At 42.7% G+C, this 21,617-nt stretch overlaps 1 long non-coding RNA gene across 1 annotated transcript; it reads right to left on the minus strand.

Annotated features, from left to right (window-relative positions):
• Positions 1-15,259: 15,259 nt before the first annotated feature.
• LOC140077264 (uncharacterized) lies at positions 15,260-21,333 on the minus strand. Its single transcript, XR_011849742.1, has 2 exons — positions 20,880-21,333; positions 15,260-19,475 (listed from the first exon to the last, which is right to left on the minus strand). It is a non-coding gene; the product is annotated as an uncharacterized lncRNA (long non-coding RNA).
• Positions 21,334-21,617: the final 284 nt, after the last annotated feature.

A 21,617-nucleotide genomic window follows, 5' to 3' on the forward strand; every position in this document is an offset into this window, starting at 1 on the left:
ATGGATATGCCGGGCCTGATGGAGAAGATAGAGAACAGGTACAATGCGAGGACATGTCCCCGGCATTCAGTGAATGGAATAGGTAGGAATTTTGCCTGTGTTTCCTGTAACTGTATAGGTACAGTTATTGTTGGTGCAAGAACATGTAAAGGGGTTATGTACGGCAGTGGACACTTCACAAAATTTGTGCATTAGGACCCGTGCCCCAGATCTTTTGCTACCTGAGCAACGCCCCTGAGCACCAGCGTCCCCTCACTAATTTTATGCAACACCAGCCATTACTATGTAGAACAGCAGCACCCCATTACTAAATAATATTTAGCAAAACACAGCATTAATTAATATGTTACACAGCATTAACACCTCTGATTAATAACTATGCAGCCCAGCACCCCACATTGATTAGAATTTATAACAGCAGCACTGGCACATTAAATAATATGTAACCCAGCAATCTCATAGCAGGCCCCCCCCCCCCATTATTTTAGGGGTTAACCACTTACCCTCATGTTGTAGTGTGTGTGTGTGTGTGGGGGGGGGGGGGGGGGTAGTATATTAGGTAATTTACCAATAAAAAAAATATTAAAAGTTCTGCTCCATTTTCTGGATATGCTAAGTAAAGCCTCCTGTCTTCCATCTCATCAACCAAACATTCCTGACCATAAAATGGCCAGGAATAAAAGGGTCACGTGATCTGTGTCTTTCCATGAACAATCGCCCTGCCACAACATTATGATACTATTCATGAATATAAGATTAAGGACCTGGAAGGGTGATTGTTCATGGACAGTTAGAGATCACATGATTGTTCGGCCATTCATGTTCAGTAGAACTTTTAATATATGTATATTGGGAAATTACTTAATATTCTGCTCCAGGGTCTGACTGGGGGACCAAGGGCCGCCCAGTTAAATAGATTTTGGGTGCACACCTACTGCTACATGAAAATATTGACCATAAGTACTCGAGTACAAGCCGAGTTTTTCAGAACAAAGAATGTGCTGAAAAACCTAACTCGGCTTATACTTGAGTCTATTAAAAAAAAACAAAATGTGTACTCACCTTCCCAAAACATTACGCCCCTCCCCCACTCCCCCCGCAGCAGGACCTTTTCTATCCATTGATGCTCCGGCTTCGGTTCTGTGCTTCCGTGCGGTGCCGTCACTAGTGTCATGACGTCAGCTGCTTGCTGACATTTGGCACAGTTAAAGTCCCAAACCGGAAAAAGGGGGCAAAGTCGGTGCGGCAAGGGGCAGAGTCGCCGCGGCAAGGGGCGTAGACAGCAGGTGTCGGGGCCCACCGGGGCTTTACACCGGTGGGTCAGTCCGACCCTGTCCTGCTCCCACACTTACACATTACAAAAAAACAAGTGGCCAACCCTTTGAAATAGCTTTCAGATGTCCCCAAATTGACTAATGCACAGTTCAGCTCCCCCTTTTATTAATTCATCCTAAATTCATCATCTCCTCTTTATTAGTTCATGCATAGTACAGGTCCCTCTTATAGGCTTGTATGTAATTGATTCTCTATCCCTCCTCCCATCTTATCGATTCTCTTTCCCTTCCCCTTCATCTCCGGGCCCAGTGGCAGTTGCACCTTAATACATGGGGCGTGCAACACAATTCATTCGGACTTTGTATGATAAATCTGGCTCACGATCCGATCCGAGCATCGGAACCCACCCTAATTTGTGTCGAATAATTTGCGTGTGGATTTGTGTCTGATGCATTTGCGTGTGTTCCTCTTTTTTGATATTCTTAGTCCTTAACCACTTGACCCTCTGCGCCGTAGCTGCGCCGTAGCTGCGGGGAGCCCTCTTCATACACAGGTGGGGGTTGTTACATATTGCAGCAAGTCCCACTGCTTATAACCCCCACTGCTTGCGCCGATCATGGCAATTAACTCCTCCGATGGCACCGGCAAAGATGCCTGCAGCATTCAAAATGTAATAAACAGTAAAAATCACAGAAACAATAGGTATCGCCGCATCCCAAAATCCCTGCTCTATCAAAATATAAAAACAGCAATTGCCGGCGGTGACCTCCATAACGGAAAATAGTGGCCAAATGTCCGAAACACAACTTTTACACCATTTTGCTTCACATAAAAAAGGGAATAAAAAGTGACCCAAATGTCGAACAGACCTCAAAATGGTAGCAATGAAAACATCGGCTCATTTTACAAAAAAATGACACCTCACACAGCTCCGTACACTGTAGTATAAAAAAGTTATTAGCGCCAGAAGATGGCAAAAAAAATTTCTTCTGGAGAGCAAGAAATGAGTTTAAAAAACCCATCCTTATGGGGTTAATCCTGCTTGTAATCTTGGGTTATATATGTGTTTTATTTACCCTTTGACTGTTGCTATTGTCCAGTCTGCAAGTCTTAATGAATTTACTATTGTATAACCTACCTTTAGGCCCAGGGTGGCCGTTATTTTGGACACATGCTTATTTAATCCATTGTGGTATTACTCACTATTGTCTTATGTGATTTTATCAGGTTTCAATAAAGTATAATATTAAAGTGATTTCTGATTGAGTTAGTTTTTGTACTGTTCAATAATTTGGTGATATCTTCTTTCATGTGCAAACTGCTTGCACAGGTATTTAAGAAGTGTCAGCGCCACATGTGTCACATGAAACATTTTTGTGTCGTGGCTGCACTATTCCAAATTTCGTCCCTGAAATGGGCAGTCCAGTGCACAGTCGACTGGGCACCACATTTAACATGCAAAGTCTGACAGAAGTGTCGCACACCCCATGTTGAAGGTGCACCAAAAATAAAGTTGGTGCACTCTGTTGGGGCAGTACAGGGGGCACCAGATTCATGAAGAATGGGAGACACAATACATGGGCGGCACGGTGGCTGAGTGAATAGCACTTCTGCCTTGCAGCACTGGGGTCCTGGGTTCGAATCCCACCCAGGTCAACATCTGCAAAGAGTTTGTATGTTCTCTCCGTGTTTGCGTGGGTTTCCTCCGGGTACTCCGGTTTCCGCCCACACTCCAAAACATACTGTTAGGTTAGTTAGATTGTGAGCCCCATGGGGACAGGGACCAATTTGTCATGCTTGTGCAGCGCTGCGTAATCTGTGTGCGCTATATAAATAAAGAATTATTATTTTATGAATCTGGTGCCCTCTGTGCAGCTTGAAATGTTCTTGATAAATATGCCCCATTATGCTGTACAATGTGCAGCGTAGTATGTATATAATGGTGTACATCCTTCATTCTTTAGTGTGTCAGGTTGGATGCCGGGGCCCCTTAACACTGCGGGCCCCATAGCAGCTGCTATGGCTGCTATCACTGTAGTTACGCCCCTGAGTGTATGTGTGTATATGTTTGGAGCCTATTTATGGCATTTGTGTATTCCAAAGTTTCATTTGTGACACGGGAAGGATCAGCAAAGTTTTGCATCAGGGCCCCTTGGAGTCTTGTTGCACCACTGAGCATCCTAATGGTACAACCTCTATATACAAGCAGTGTAAGTACAATGAGAGCATTAGTACTAGAAGCATTAAGTGTGTACAAACAGAGATATCAGATACAAGGAAATTGAATTTTATTTTTCACAATATATGATCATTCATTTAACAATCTCATAACATTGCAAGTCAATAACAATCAAGGTCCAACCCTCGTTGACTCACATTGGTTATTACTTATAGGAGGACAACATTCCACAGCATTGTTCAGAGATTACCGTCACTCAAATCACATTAAGGTTCAGGGATAAAATATCACCATATTATCAAAATCTATCAGTCTGGTGGTTCAATTTTACTTATTCATTTATTCAAATTAATAATTTATCAGAAAGTTATGGAAACAGTGGACATATCCACAGGTTGTGGCATCTACATCTTGCCCATAGGACGTAGAGGAGTCATGGAGGAGAATAGACTGGGATGATTAGATAAGCTGTCAGCCCATCCAGATACTAATAGAATTAGTGATACTGTATATTGTTCATGTATTACTGTTCATGTATCATGTTCTGTATCTCATTATGTGTTACTGTACTGCATTACTGCCTATGTGCACCCAAAAATGGTAATAAAATTGATAATAAAAACTAGTTTTCGATTTCTGATCCTAAAACATGTCATTGGCTGGTATCACTATTTGCATGAGAATATGGATGGGCGATGTGTGGCCGTATTGTTATTGGTTATTCCTTTTGTTGGTTAGGCTGGGAGAGGGAGGGGATTTGGCCTGGGCTGTTTGTATCACAACTACTGTGCATGTATCATGTTCTGTATGTGATTATGTGTTACTGTACTGCATTACTGTCTATGTGCCGCCAAAAATGTTAATAAAATTGTTTATTAAAAAAAAGCTGTGGACACGTCCAAGTAAAAAGTGCCCATGTTACTGATATGTTATTGTACGTATAGTTCGCCCCTGAGTGCATATACACCGCACATCCTCTACATGTCTAGGGTCTGGTGATATCACCGTCCGCTAAGACTCTGGTAGAGGAGTCCAGCACCAGGGAGGCCCATTCTAATGGAGACAATGTCCTCCGCCCATTTCCCAACATTGAGGGGCCACTCAAAGAAAAGGGCAGTCGAGCCGGAGCCGCAGACGGTTGTCTCCATCCTGTACTACATATCAGATTTTTGATTTTGTCCATCAGCTAATGTACAATTCATGATATAACAAAATGTTATTTGAATTATGGAACTTGTTTCCTTTCTTTTGCATTTAAATTGAGAATGTGTCATTGGTCAGTATTGCTATGTGTATTAGTATGTATGGGCGATGTGTTACCGTATTGTTATTGGTTAATCTGTGTGTTGGTTATGCTGGGGGAGGGTTCCTAGGCTGTTTGCACCACAACTGTGCATATACCATGTTCTGTATCACATTATATAATACATTGTTGAGATTTGGAAAACTTTTTTTTAACAATAGAACCAACAATATAGAGCAATTCTCAGGTGCAAGTGCTGTGCCCCCTCCATCCTGAAAATACCTGAAGCCCAACTCTCCTTGCCTTTCCCTGCTTTTCCACCTCACACCATCACCTAGTGAATGTCCATGTGAGGTGAAAATGGATTATGTAACTCATGTGGATAAACATCGGTCATGTGATACACAGGTGCCTGACATGACCATGGACCGGAGTAAACAATGAAGCTTTCTGATGATTTACATTAAACAGCAAGACGAGATCTTAAAAATCACAAAGAACTGATACAAATTATATTGGAAAATTGTATATATTTTCATTAACCAAACAATATTAATTATTTGCTGAAATTTGCTTAAAGGACACCTAGCACAAGTTATACTGAATACATTTACTGGTCGGCCTTTTTTTGCGCACTCCAGAACATATCTTTATTAGTCCCGAAACACTAAAATTGATTGCATTAAGAAATCGCCTTTATACAATATGCTAATTAGCACCGGACGCTCCTGCGGATGTCACACATGCGGTCTGGAGCTCTTTTAGTTCCTAATTATGCACACGTACTGCATGCTATCATGTCTACCCACTTCTGTCCCCCTCCCCGAGAGACGTAATGTCACACAGCTCTTGTGAAGCCTCCCACATGCGCGGTCCCCGTCCCTGTTAAGTAGCAGGCGTGTCATCATAAGACTTCCCGAGAGCTGGGTAACGTCACTGGCTCTCGGGGAGTGGCGTTAGTAGATATGATAACATGCAGTAGGCGTGCATAATTAGCAACTGATAGAGTGCCAGGTCACTTGTGTGATGTCCACAGGAGCGCCCGCCACTAATTTGTATATTTTAAAAAGTCAATTTATTTTTCCGTAATAAAGGTGAAAAGGCCGACCAGTAAGTGTATTTAGTTTAAATCGTGTCTGCCTGAGTGGTGGATTTCCTTCAAAGTGGACAACCCTTTTAAAGTACAGAGCAAACTATCTGCACCTTCAAGTGCCACGCATTGTGGTTCTGATGAGTTGGGTTTCAGCGCATAGTCATGGCGGAGGTGGCACAGCTGCTGAGAACACCTTGCTGACAGGGCATGATTTGAGTAGGGTAATCTCTAAAAATACTCATGTAATTATTTTTCATCGTTGTGGAGTCTTTGCTTTCCTTTGGGCCTACGGCAGAAGTTCTGGAGTCTGGCTTCAGAAGCGCTGAATTTTCTGAGGCTCAGGTTTGCAGGTCTTCAGTGATGAGGGGAGTCTTGAAGGTCTTGTGCGGATTAGGTTGAGGTTTGCAGTTCTTCGGTGATGCATGGAGCCGAGAATGTCACGTGCAGGTTTTCAGGGATGAAGATCTTGTGCAGGTCTACAGGACAATAGTAATGATCTGTGAATAAATAATTAGAATAACTTATGATGCACATCAAAGTCTCAGCCGCAATTTAAAACAGGTAAGTTAGATTTTCCCTTTTCACCCTGAGGCTAGTGCCACAGGTACCGCTTTGTCTGCGTTTGCAAACGCAAACGCAGACAAAGCTGCACCCTCCTGCGGCCCGATCGCATCGGCGTTTCTATGGAAACGCCTGCGATCGGGAACGAGCCGCCGGTGTTTTGCGTTAATTAAATACAAAACACCGGCCGCTTGTTCCCAATCTCTCAAATATATACTAGACCGAAATATACAGACACAGGGCACATTTATCACATGTGTCTGAGGTAAAACTGTCAACCAATGGCAGCTCAGTTTTTAGATTATAAACAGCTGCAGGAAAATGAAAGCGGAGCTCTGATTGGTTGTCATGGCCAACTAGAGAAGTTCTGCTCTCAGACATTTATGATAAATCTCACATACACTTTATATGCACAACATACATACAGAATGGGGCTCATTTACTAAGAGTCTGCAGGGCGCATTTTCATCAGGTTTCCCGACGATTTCCATTTTGCGCCGAATTCCCCCGGGATTTTGCCGCATGCGATTGGATTTTGGTGCATCGGCGCCGGCTTGCACACAACAGAAATCGGGGGCGTGGCCGTCGGACAACCCGACGGATTTAGACTAACTGCAAGATTTAATATTTAGAATTGTGTCGCAAGACACGCACTTACATGCACCGGGAAGAAGAAGGTGAACTCCGGCGGACCTCAGCGGGGAAGCGACGGATGCATGAACTCAGGTACACGATCTTCAGGAATCGCGCCGGACTTCATCCTCTTCGGACCATCAGAATCGGGGATCGCGACAGGACCAGGTAAGTAAATTTGCCCCATTGTATTCACTACAATTACACACACCATATATATGCTGCACACACTTTTACAGAACATGGGGCACATTCACTAAGGGTCTGCGGAACGCATTTCCGTGGGGTTTCCCGAATTTTTATGTTTCGCGCCGAATTTAACTGGGGTTTTTGGTGTACGCAATCGGATTTTGACGCAACAACGCCGGCTTTTAAGCAACACAAATCAGGGGGGCGGGCTGTCAGACGATCTCAAATTGTGTCGCAAGACAATGCACTCACATACACCAGGAAGAAGAAGGTGAACTCCGGCGGACCTCAGCAGGGAAGCGACACATGCAGGATATCGGACCATCCGGATCGGGGATCACGACAGGACCGGGTAAGTAAATGTACCCCATTATGTACATATTACACACAGTATAATATATCTGTAATAATTATTCTTAATAATTTATAATATATACAAAGCAATGACTTTACCACAAGTGAAAATTTACAAAAAGCTAATACACTGCAGGAACTGTACATAGCTACATGGCCCCAATAACTACAACACCCTCTATATAAATAACTCACTATATAAATCAGTCGCGGCTCCTTTCTTCTTGCTCTGTATTAGACCGCTCCATCTTGGTCTTCATCAATGCACACCCCTCACATCCTGCATTGAAGAACCACTTCTCCATGATTTATTGCTCCTTTCACACATTTCACACTTACAGTATAATGACGCTAATTATATTCAAATATAGCACCGGCAGGGCGTCGCTAGGTCAAAAGATTCGAGGCACGTGCCCTGGATCTCCCAGATCAGCAGGTCACTGGTCCCGCTGTCCGGGGAAATGTTTTCATTCTCATCCCTATCTGTGTCATCAGGACACAGATAGAGATGGATAGTGTGATGATGCAGGGAGCTGTCAGCTCCCTGCAGCACTACACTGAGCAGGAGACGCGATAATGTGACTACATTGCATCTCCTGCTTCATGCAGCTCAATACAGCAGCCGGCAGCAGGAGACGCGATGTGATGACATCACCGCCGATCGTCCTGCACTGAAGACAGAAAGGACACGAAGGGAAGACAGAGGTGAGTATTAGTGATTTTTTTTTGTTAATTAGTAAACAGTGTGGGCATTTCTTTATAAAGGGCATTACTGTGAACAGCGGGCATTATGTGGGCTGGGAGCATTACTTTATAAAGGGCATTACTGTGAATAGGGTGCATTATGTGGACTGGGAGCATTACTTTATATGGGGGCATTACTGTGAACAGGGGGCATTATGTGGACTGAGGGTATTACTTTATATGGGGGAATTACTGTGAATAGGGGGCATTATTTGGACTGAGGGTATTACTTTATATGGGGGAATTACTGTGAATAGGGGGCATTATTTGGACTGAGGGTATTACTTTATATGGGGGAATTACTGTGAATAGGGGGCATTATTTGGACTGAGGGTATTACTTTATATGGGGGCATTACTGTGAATAGGTGGCATTATTTGGACTGAGGGTATTACTTTATATGGGGGCATTACTGTGAATAGGGGGCATTATTTGGACTGAGGGTATTACTTTATATGAGGGCATTACTGCGAATAGGGGGCATTATTTGGACTGAGGCTATTACTTTATATGGGGGCATTACTGCGAATAGGGGGCATTATTTGGACTGAGGCTATTACTTTATATGGGGGCATTACTGTGAATAGGGGGCATTATTTGGACTGAGGGTATTACTTTATATGGCGGCATTACTGCGAATAGGGGGCATTATTTGGACTGAGGCTATTACTTTATATGGGGGCATTACTGTGAATAGGGGGCATTATTTGGACTGAGGGTATTACTTTATATGGGGGCATTACTGTGAATAGGGGCATTATTTGGACTGAGGATATTACTTTATATTGGGGCATTACTGTGAATAGGGGGCATTATTTGGACTAGGGGTATTACTTTATATGGGGGCATTACTGTGAATAGGGGCATTATTTGGACTGAGGGTATTACTTTATATGGGGGCATTACTGTGAATAGGGGGCATTATTTGGACTAGGGGTATTACTTTGTATGGGAGCATTAATGTAGACTGGGGACATTACTTTATAAGCTGGCATTATTATGGACTAGGGGCATTAGGGGGGCATTAATGTATAGCGTGGGTAATACTGTGGCCTCCAGGGAATTACTGTGGGCATTTTACGTTGACTGTGGGCAATAATCCGGGCATTACTGGGGAATTTGGGGGCATTACTAAGAATGTGGACTTATTTAGAGGGAAGGCACTTTTAGGTAGGGGTTCCTTTCAGTGGGCAATGTGAGGACATGAGCCACAATCGGGGAAGAGGAATTATTAGGAAGGAGAATCCAATTGGGCAGGGGGCCACATTTATGGGGTGTAAAGTATAGGGTCTTTGAGGGGGCATTCTTTAGTATTAGGAGTCACAGTATGAGGGAATTAGTGGGGTATACAGAGATTAAGTGGGTGGCATTATAGCACATAGTCAGGCCACATTTCTGTAACATTTATTGGGTGGGTGGCACAATGGGTGTCATTATTTAGTACAAGTAACACAACAGAGAGGGATAATGTAATGTATGGGACCATATACCAGGATATTAGATGGTTTATTATAAAATGTGGCTAATGTACAGTGTCTAAACGTGAATGTGGAGTTTAAAGTGGAGATATGGATATGTCGGGCCTGATGGAGAAGATAGAGAACAGGTACAATGCGAGGACATGTCACCGGCATTCAGTGAATGGAATAGGTAGGAATTTTGCCTGTGTTTACTGTAACTGTATAGGTACAGTTATTGTTGGTGCAAGAACAGGTACGGCAGTGGACACTTCAGAAAATTTGTACATATGCATTGGGACCCGTGCCCCGGATCTTTTGCTACCCGAGCAACGCTCCTGAGCACCAGCATCCCCTCACTAATTTTATGCTACACTAGCGCACCCTCATTACTATGTAGAACTGCAGCACCCCATTACTAAATAATAGGTAGCAAAACAACCCATTCATTAATATGTACCACACCATCAACACCTCTGATTAATAAGTATACAGCCAGGCACCCCACATTGATTAGAATTTATAACAGCAGCACCGCCACATTAAATAATATGTAATATGTAATGTAATCCAGCAAACTTATAGTAATCCCCCCCCCCCCCATTATTTTACCCTCATGTTTTTTTTGTAGTGAATGGGGGGGGGGGGGGTAGGATATTAGGTAATTTACCAATAGAAAAAAACTATTAAAAGTTCTGCTCCATTTTCTGGATATGCTAAGTAAAGCCTCCTGTCTTCCATTTCATCAGCCAGACATTCCTGACCATAAAATGGCCAGGAATAAAAGGGTCACGTGATCTGTATCTTTCCATGAACAATCGCCCTGCCACGACATTATGATACTATTCATGAATATAAGATTAAGGACCTGGAAGGGTGATTGTTCATGGACAGTTAGAGATCACATGATTGTTCAGCCATTTCATGTTCAATAGAACTTTTAATATATGTATATTGGGAAATTACTTAATATCCTGCTCCAGGGTCTGAGTGGGGGACAAGGGCCGCCCAGTTAAATAGATTTTGAGTGCACACCTACTACTACATGAAAATATTGACCTTAAATACTCGAGTACAAGCCGAGTTTTTCAGCTGAAAAACCTAAATTGGCTTATACTTGAGTCTATAAAATAAACCAAAATGTGTACTCATCTTCCCAAAACACTACCCCCCTTCCCCCCATTCCCCCCGCAGCAGGACCTTTTCTATCCATTGATGCTCCGGCTTCAGTTCTGTGTCTCTGTGCGGTGCCGTCACTACTGTCATGACGTCAGCTGCTTGCTGACATTTGGCACAGTTAAAGTCCCGAACCAGAAAAAGGCGGCGGAGTTAGTGCCGCGAGGGGCGTAGACAGCAGGTGTCGGGGCCCACCGGGGCTTTACACCGGTGGGTCAGTCCGACCCTGTCCTGCTCCCACACTTTACAAAAAATTCAAGTGGCCAACTCTTTGAAATAGTTTTCAGATGTCCCCAAATTGACTAATGCACAGTTCAGCTCCCCCTTTTATTAATTCATGCTAAATTCATCATCTCCTCTTTATTAGTTCATGCATAGTACAGGTGCCTCTTATAGGCTTGTATGTAATTGATTCTCTATCCCTCCTCCCTCCTTATTGATCCTCTATCCCTTCCCCTTCATCTCCGGGCCCAGTGGCAGTTGCACCCTAATACATGGGGCGTGCAACACAATTAATTCGGACTTTGTATGATAAATCTGGCCGACGATCCAACTAAGCACCGGAACGCCCCCTAATTTGCGTTGAATTATTTGTGTTTGCATTTGTGTCGGATGCATTTGCGTGTGTTCCTCTTTTTTGGTATTCTTAGTCCTTAACCACTTGACGCTCTGTGCCGTAGCCGCGGGGAACCCTCTTCATACACAGGTGGGGGTTGTTGCATATTGCAGCAAGTCCCACTGCTTATAACCCCCACTGCTTGCACCGATCTCGGCTATTAACTCCTCCGAAGGCGCCGGCAAAGATGCCTGCAGCATTCAAAATGTAATAAACAGTAAAAATCACAGAAACAATAGGTATCGCCGCGTCGCAAAATGTCTGATCTATCAAAATATAAAAGCAGTTATTGCCGGCGGTGACCTCCATAACGGAAAATAGCGGCCAAATGTCCGAAACGCAACTTTTACACCATTTTACTCCACATAAAAAATGGAATAAAAAGTGACCCAAATGTCAAACAGACCTCAAAATGGTAGCAATGAAAACATCGGCTCATTTCGCAAAAAAATAACACCTAACACATCTCCATACACTGTAGTATGAAAAAGTTATTAGCACCAGGAGATGGCAAAAAAAACCGATATAAATACGGTATCACCGTAATCACACCGACCCAAAGAATAAATTAGAGGTGTTATTTGGAGCGCACAGTTAAATTTCTAAAAACCGAGCCAATGAACATGACGCAAACTTAATATTTTTCCAATTTTTCCACATTTGGAATTTTTTTCCAAATTCACAGTAAACGGCATGGAATAATAAATAATGTTAATGGAGAGGTAAAATTGGTTACGCACAAAATAAGCCCTCACACAGCTCTGTACACGGAAAAATGAAAAAGGATTTTTGAAGGTGGAAAGCAAGAAATGAGCGAAAAAAACCTGCGCCCTTAAGGGGTTAATCCTGCTTGTAATCTTGGGTTATATATGTGTTTTATTTACCCTTTAACTGTTGCTATTGTCCAGTCTGCAAGTCTTAATGAATTTACATTTGTATAACTTACCTTTAGGCCCTCGGTGACCGTTATTTTGGACACATGCTTTTTTAATCCATTGTGGTCTTACTCACTATTGTCTTATGTATTATGTGATTTTATCAGGTTTCAATAAAGTATAATATTAAAGTGATATCTGATTAAGTTAGTTTTTGTACTGTTTAATAATTTGGTGATATCTTCTTTCATGTGCAATCTGATTGGACAGGTAATTAACCCCTAGGCGCACCTGGACGTTATAGTACGTCCCCGGGGCTAGATGCTTAGCGCACGGGGACGTTCCATAACGTCCTGCTTCTGGCACCGGCTCACGAACAGAGCCGGTACCAGAAGCAGCGGCTGTCAGCTGTCTAGTACAGCTGACAGCCTGCGCTAGCACCCGCGATCGGAGCCGGCTCCGATCGCGGGTGTTAACCCCTTACACGCCGCGGTCAAACATGACCGCGGCGTGTAAGGGTGTTTGCACTGTGGATCGGATCCCCCGTGCCGCTTACCGGGGGATCCGATCCACTTCTGGGCAGCTCCGTGGACTGGCATGTGCCCCGAAGCTGCCCGGTCTCCCTGGCAGTCAAACCCCTTCAGGGTCTGACTGTAAACTCTCTGAGCATGCGCAAGCTTGCTCAGACAGTTTACACTGCTCTACAATAAAATAGTATTGTAGAGCAGTGTATTGAACTTAAACCAGTGATCAGAGCATCACTGGTTCAAGTTCAAGTATGTATAATTAAAAAAAAGTCAAAAACACTAAAGTTAATACATTAGAATAAATAAAAAATAAATGCATTAAAATATATGGTAAGCCCCTAAAATGTCACTTTCCTATAAAAACACTTAATAAAGTATAAAAAACACAAACCCCCCCCCCCGCATATTTGGTATTGCCGCGTCCGTAACAATCTGTATAATAAAACAGAATCGTTACTGGACCCGAACGGTACACGCCGTAGAAAAACAACGCAAAAACGTTCCGAAAAAAGATCATTTTTAATTAATACCCTATAAAAAAAATGCTCTAAAAAGTAATTTAAAAAATGTTATGCACTCCAAAATAAGCCCACTAAAAAGAACAACTCTTTTCGCAAAAAATAAGCCCCTAACCAGATTTGTCAGCCGAAAAATAAAAAAGTTATGCATATGAAAAGATGGTGATGCTAAAATGAACAAGATTTTCTCCAAATTGGTTTTTATTCAGTACAATTGAATAAAATACACAAAACCCCCACATATTTGGTATCGCTGCGTCCGTAACAATCTGCATAATAAAACAGAATTGTTATTAGATCCGCAAAGTGAACCCCGTAAAAAACAAAACAAAAAAAAGCTCCAGAAAAAAGATCATTTTCAATTAATACCCTATCTGGATGGCGCCTCCTTCCCTTCTATGCCCGGCCGTGCGCCCATACAGCAGGTTACCACCACATATGGGGTATCCGTGTACTCGGGAGAGATTGGGTAACAAACTTTGTGGAGCCTTTATTCATTTAATTCATTGTAAATGTTTAATTTTCCACCCAAAATGGGTGTATTGTGAACAAAAATTACAATTTGCAGACTGCACCTCCATTTTGTTTTAAACCCCTATAAAACACGTAAAGTGTTAACAAACTTCTTAAAAGTGGTTTTTCATACGTTGAGGTGTGTAGTTTCCACAATGGGGTAATTTACGAGTCTCACTATTATTTAGGCCACTCAGTGTCAATTAGAAGTTGAGCAGGTTCATCTAATACAGGTTTTGGTGATTTTACAAAAAATGTAAAAAATGGTACCTAAATTCTGAGCCTCATAACATTCTAGTAAAATATGTGGAATCTTAAAAAACCATGCCAACATAAAGCAGACATTTGGGAAATGTAAGTTATGAATCAAAAGTAGAGAATTTAGAATGTTGAAAATAAAGAATTTTTCCAAATTTTTGCCAAATTTTGTTTTTTTTCATGACTAAACGCAAAAGATTTCATCCAAATTTTTAAACTAATTTGAAGTACAATGTGTCACGAGAAAACAATCTCAAAATCCCCTGGATATCTCATAGCGTTCCAAAACTATAACCACTTATAGTGACACAGGTCAGATTTGAAGAATGGGGCCGCGTCCTTAAGGCCAAAAGAGGCTGCGTCCCGTAGGGGTTAAGAAGTGTCAGCGCCACATGTGTCACACGCAACATTTTTGTGTCGTGGCTGCACTATTCCTCATGCAACACAAATTTCGTCACTGAAATGGGCGTTCCAGTGCAGAGTCGGACCGTGCACCACATTTAACATGCAAAGTCTGACAGAAGTGTCGCACACCCAAAAGTAAAGTTGGTGCACTCTGTTGGGGCAGTGCAGGGGGCACCAGATTCAGGAAGAATAGGTGACACAAGACATGAATCTGGTGCCCTCTGCACACTGTACATAGTGCAGCTTGCAATGTTCTTAGTAAATGTGCCCCATTATGCTGTACAATGTGCAGCACAGTATGTATATAATGGTGCACATCCTCCACTCTTCAGTGTGTCAGGTTGGATGCCGGGCCCCATAGCAGCTGCTATGGCTGCTATCTCTGTAGTTACGCCCCTGAGTGTATGTGTGTATATTTTTGGAGCCTATTTATGGAATTTGTGTATTCCAAAGTTTCATTTGTGACATGGGAAGGATCAGCAAAGTTTAGGTATATGGGGCTCGATTCCTAATTTTGCATCGGGGCCCCTTGCAGTCTTGTTGCACCACTGACCATCCTAATGGTACAACCACTATATACAAGCAGTGTACATACAATGAGAGCATTAGTACTAGAAGCATTAAGTGTGTACAAACAGAGATATCAGATACAAGGAAATTGAGTTTTATTTTTCACAATATATGATCATTCATTTAACAATCTCATAACATTGCAAGTCAATAACAATCAAGGTCCAACCCTCGTTGACTCACATTGGTTATTACTTATAGGAGGACAACATTCCACAGCATTGTTCAGAGATTACCAGCACTCAAATCACATTAGGGTTCAGGGATAAAATATCACCATATTATCAAAATCTATCGGTCTGGTGGTTCAATTTTACTTATTCAATTATCCAAATTTATAATTTATTAGAATCTTATGGGAACTGTGGACATATCCACAGGTTGTGGCATCTACATCTTGCCCATAGGACGTAGAGGAGTCATGGAGGAGAATAGACTGGGATGATTAGACTTGTATAAGCTGTCAGCCCATCCAGATACTAATAGAGTTAGTGATACTATGTGAAAATGTATATTGTCATTGGTTGTTCTGTGTGTCATTATGTGTTACTGTACTGCATTATTGCCTACAGTATGTGTTGCCAAAAATGTTAATAAAATTGTTTATTAAATAAAAAAGCTGTGGACACATCCGAGAAAAAGTGCCCATGTTACTGATATGTTACTGTACGCATAGTTCGCCCCTGAGTGCATATACACCGCACATCCACTACATGTCTAGGGTCTGGTGATATCACCGTCCGCTAAGACTCTGGTAGAGGAGTCCAGCACCAGGGAGGCCCATTCTAATGGAGACAATGTCCTCCGCCCATTTCCCAATATTGAGGGGCCACTCAAAGAAAAGGGCAGTCGAGCCGGAGCCGCAGACGGTTGTCTCCATCCTGTACTACATATCAGATTTTTGGTCTTATCCATCAGCCAATGTAGGATTCATGCTTTATCAGAATGTTATGTGCATATATTATGTAGTGTATGTCATTATGTGTTACTGTACTTAATTATCGCCTATGTACATCCAAAATTGTGAATAAAATTGTTTATAAAAACTAGTTTTCGATTTCTGATCCAAAAACATGTCATTGGCTGGTATCACTATTTGCATGAGAATATGGATGGACAATGTGTGGCCGTATTGTTACTGGTTATTCCTTTAGTTGGTTACGCTGGAAGAGGGAGGGGGATTTGGCCTGGGCTGTTGGTATCACAACTACTGTGCATGTATCATCTTCTGTATGTGATTATGTGTTACTGTACTGCATTATTGTCTATGTGCCGCCAAAAATGTTAATAAAATTGTGTATTAAAAAAAAAGCTGTGGACACGTCTAAGTAAAAAGTGACCATGTTACTGATATGTTATTGTACGTATAGTTCGCCCCTGAGTGCATATACACCGCACATCCACTACATGTCTAGGGTCTGGTGATATCACCGTCCGCTAAGACTCTGGTAGAGGAGTCCAGCACCAGGGAGGCCCATTCTAATGGAGACAATGTCCTCCGCCCATTTCCCAACATTGAGGGGCCACTCAAAGAAAAGGGCAGTCGAGCCGGAGCCGCAGACGGTTGTCTCCATCCTGTACTATATATCAGATTTTTGGTCTTGTCCAACAGCCAATGTAAGATTCATGGCTTATCAGAATGTTATGTGCATTTATAATGTAGTGTATGTCATTATGTGTTACTGTACTGCATTATTGCTATGTGCACCCAAAAATTTTAATAAAATTGTTTATAAAAACTAGTTTTCGAATTCTGATCCAAAAACATGTCATTGGCTGGTATCACTATCTGCATGAGTATATAATGGGCGATGTGTGGCCATATTGTTATTGGTTATTGCTTTTGTTCGTTACGCTGGGAGAGGGAGGAGGATTTGGCCTGGGCTGTTTATATCACAACTACTGTGCATGTGTCATGTTCTGTATGTGATTATGTGTTACTGTACTGCATTATTGCCTATGTGCCGCCAAAAATGTTAATAAAATTGTGTATTAAGAAAAAAGCTGTGGACACGTCTAAGTAAAAAGTGACCATGTTACTGATATGTTGTTGTACGTATAGTTCGCCCCTGAGTGCATATACACCGCACATCCACTACATGTCTAGGGTCTGGTGATATCACCGTCCGCTAAGACTCTGGTAGAGGAGTCCAGCACCAGGGAGGCCCATTCTAATGGAGACAATGTCCTCCGCCCATTTCCCAACATTGAGGGGCCACTCAAAGAAAAGGGCAGTCGAGCCGGAGCCGCAGACGGTTGTCTCCATCCTGTACTACATATCAGATTTTTAGTCTTGTCCATCAGCTAATGTAGAATTCATAATATAACAAAATTGAGAACGTGTCGTTGGTCAGTATCGCTATGTGTATTAGTATGTATGGGCGATGTGTTACCGTATTGTTATTGGTTAATCTGTGTGTTGGTTATGCTGGGGGAGCGTTCTTAGTCTGTTTTCACCACAACTGTGCATATACCATGTTCTGTATCACATTATAGAATACATTGTTGAGATCTGGAAAACTTTAATAAAGGCATAAAACCTTTTTTTAACAATAGAACCACCAGTATAGAGCAATTCTCAGGTGCAAGTGCTGTGCCCCCTCCATACTGAATATACCTGAAGACCAACTCTCCTTGCCTTTCCCTACTTTTCCACCTCACACCATCACCTAGTGAATGTCCATGTGAGGTGAAAATGGAGGGCAGAAAAATGGACAAAGGGAAATGAACTGGTGGGAAGAGAACTTAAAGGGGTTGTCCACTTAAAGAAAATTTCAGTAAACAATGGATATTGTCTGTGTAATGAAAATGTATACAATTTTCCATTATAATTTCTGTATCAATTATTCATGGTTTTGAAGATCTCTGCTTGCTGTCTGTTTAATGCCCTTTAACAGGAAGCATTATTATGTAACTCATGTGGATAAACATCAGTCATGTGATACACAGGTGCCTGACATGACCATGGACCGAAGTAAACAATGAAGCTTCCTAATGATTTACATTAAACAGACAGCAAGACGAGATCTTAAGAATCACAAAGAACTGATACAGAAATTATATTGGAAATTTGTATATATTTTCATTAACCAAACAATATTAATTATTTGCTTAAATTTGCTTAAAGGATACCTAGCACAAGTTAAACTGAATACATTTACTGGTCGGACTTTTTTCGCGCACTCCAAAACATATCTTTATTAGTCCCGAAACATTAAATTTGATTGCATAAAAAAAAATCGACTTTATACAATATGCTAATTAGCACCGGACGCTCCTGCGGATGTCACTCATGTGGCCTGGAGCTCTTTTAGTTCCTAATTATGCACATGTACCGCGTGCTATCATGTCTACCCACTCCTGCCCCCCTCACAGAGAGACGTAATATCACCTAGCTCTTGTGAAGCCTCCCACATGCGCTGTCCCCGTCCATGTTAAGCAACAGGCGTGTCATCACAAGACTTCCCGAGAGCTGGGTAACGTCACTGGCTCCCGGGGAGTGGCGTTGGTAGATAAGATAACATGCAGTAGGCGTGCATAATTAGCAACTGATAGAGTGCCGGGTCGCCTGCGTGATGTCCACAGGAGCCCCCCACTAATTTGCATAGTTTGAAAAGTCAAATTTTTTTTCGTAATAAAGGTGTTTTGTGACTAATCAAGATATGTTCTGGAGTGCATGAAAAAAGGCCGACCAGTAAGTGTATTTAGTGTAAATTGTGTCTACCTGAGTGGTGGATTTCCTTCAAAGTGGACAACCCTTTTAATGTAAAGCAAACTATCTGCACCTTTAAGTGCCACACATTGTGGTTCTGATGAGTTGGGTTTCAGCTCATATTCATGGTGGAGGTGGCACCTTGCTGACAGGGCATGATTTGAGTAGGGTAATCTCTAAAAATACTCATGTAATTCTTTTTCATCGTTGTGGAGTCCTTGCTTTCCTTTGGGCCCACGGCAGAAGTTCTGGATTCTGGCTTCGGTTTGGTCAGATCAGGTTTGCAGGTCTTCAGTGATGAGGGGAGTCTTGAAGGTCTTGTGCAGGTCTTCAGTGATGAGGGGAGTCTTGAAGGTCTTGTGCAGGTCTTCAGTGATGAGGGGAGTCTTGAAGGTCTTGTGCAGGTCTTCAGTGATGAGGGGAGTCTTGAAGGTCTTGTGCAGATCAGGATCAGGTTTGCAGTTCTTCGGTTATGCGTGGAGCCGAGAATGTTCGCTGATGCATGGAGCCGAAAATGTCACGTGCAGGTTTTCAGGGATGAAGATCTTGTGCAGGTCTATAGGACAATAGTAATCATCTGTGAATAAATAATTTAGAATAACTTATGATACACATCAAAGTCATGGCCTCAATATAAAACAGGTAAGCTAGCTTTTCCCTTTGCGCCCTTAGGCCTCATGCACACAACCATAATGGGGGCCATGACCTGGATCTACAATTTGTGGCCAAATCAGGACCCCCATAGAGATCTATGGCACCCAATCACCATGCAGTAAGTACACTGTGGGGCTTATTTACTAAAGGTCCATGGACGCACTTCAGTCGGAAATTCTGACATTTTTGGGGATTGCGCTGCTGGGACAGGTATTTAACTGGGGATTTCTGCGCACGTGATCAGGTCCATGGACGCACTTCAGTCGGAAATTCTGACATTTTTGGGGATTGCGCTGCTGGGACAGGTATTTAACTGGGGATTTCTGCGCACGTGATCAGATTTTGGTGCAGCCACGCCGGCTTTCATGCAACAGAATTCGGGGGGCGGGTCGTCGTACGATCTGACTGATTTGGACGGAGTGCGGGATTTAACTTTGAAACTGTGTTGCAATACATGCACTTACATGCACCGGGAAGAAGAAGGTGAACTCCGGCGTCCCTGAGCGGGGAAGCGACACATGCAGGAAATTGGGCGCACGATTTTAGTGAATCGCGGCACAGTGCATTCCGGACGGAGAATGCACTTTTAGGGTTCGCAACAGGACAGGTAAGTAAATGTCCCCCTGTGCCTCACTGCACCATGAGCTGTCCAATAGGCTTTCTATGGAGAGGGGAGGGATGAGGAGCGCTCAAACCCCCTAAAATGCATTTTAAATCACAATTCAATCACATCCTGTGCACATGTTTTTAAGCTGCGTTCACATTATGTGTTTCCATCGCATTGCACAAACAAAATACTTTTTACTATACATTAATACTGATGTGTTTTGGTATCTATTTGACCTGACGGATGTTTTGTGCCTTTCAAAACGCAATGAAAACACATTCTATAACTGTAGCCTTAGAATATACAGGTAACACTTCCATGTAGCAGTAGGTGGGCCCCAGAATCTATTTCACTATTTGGCCCTAGGCCCTCCCGTCCGCCCCTGAATGGCACCTTTTCTACTAGGCCTCAGCACTGTATTCATAGCCATACCCGCCACTTTGGCAGCAGCAATGTGCCCTTACCCACTCCCACTTGCAGTGGTTACCCACTCCTATATTGCTTTTAGCAGCACTGTGCCCGTACCCACTGATCCCTACTAACACCAAGACACTATCACCTATGGCAATGGGACTGTGTTCTTACCCTCCCCTCCCCCAATGGCAGCGGCTGTGTCCCCCATACAGTATGTAGCAGCAGTGTCCCCCCATATTCCCCCCATCTAATGGCTCCTCACAACATAGAACATCCTATTTACAATGGATAAAACATATAAGTGACCTGTGAATTATTCTTCCTCTTTAGTTGATGTCTTCTCTGTCCTTTCCTGGTCTCATGTGGCTCCTGTAGACGTCCTATGGTCACACCACCTCTGGCTGGTCGGTCCCCACTGGCTGTGCGCTGGAGTTTTCCCCAAATTGGGTGGCAGGCCTGTACCATCTGGCTCTTGATTGGTTGCTGTGGGGGAAATATGGCCGCACAGTCTTGTTTACAATTCTTTGGCTCCAGGTGGCTGTGACATCATAACCAAGACAATTCCATTGGGCACAGTTGTATAACATTGCTCCTGATTGGTCACTTTCAGCATAATCTTACTATTGATTGGTCAATTTCAAGTGGGCGGGGCTTCATCATCTTGTCTCTAATTGGTTTGTTTTAGGTGATGGTTTCCCTCTAATGGTTTCAAGCAGCAGGGGCTATGACGCTGAGGGGATATGACCACTGCATTATTTTGCTATCAGTGAAGAAGTTACTGATAAATAACATCAAAATAAACACATGTATCAGAAGTGCGTGACAGAATACTTTTTCAGTTCCCCATGGCAACCAATCAGAGCTCAGCTCTCAGTTTATAAACTGCTGTTGCAAAATGAAAGCTGAGTGCTGATTGGTTTCCGTGAGCAACCTGAACAGTTTTACTCTCAGACACCTTTGTTATATCTGAAATGTTGCAGTCAGTAATCCTGGAGGCTGATTGGACATTATCCCCATCTTGTATTGTTACTTCCCCTGCCATCC

The sequence above is a fragment of the Engystomops pustulosus genome, chromosome 9 (assembly GCF_040894005.1).
Source record: "Engystomops pustulosus chromosome 9, aEngPut4.maternal, whole genome shotgun sequence".
Taxonomy (NCBI): Eukaryota; Metazoa; Chordata; class Amphibia; order Anura; family Leptodactylidae; genus Engystomops; species Engystomops pustulosus.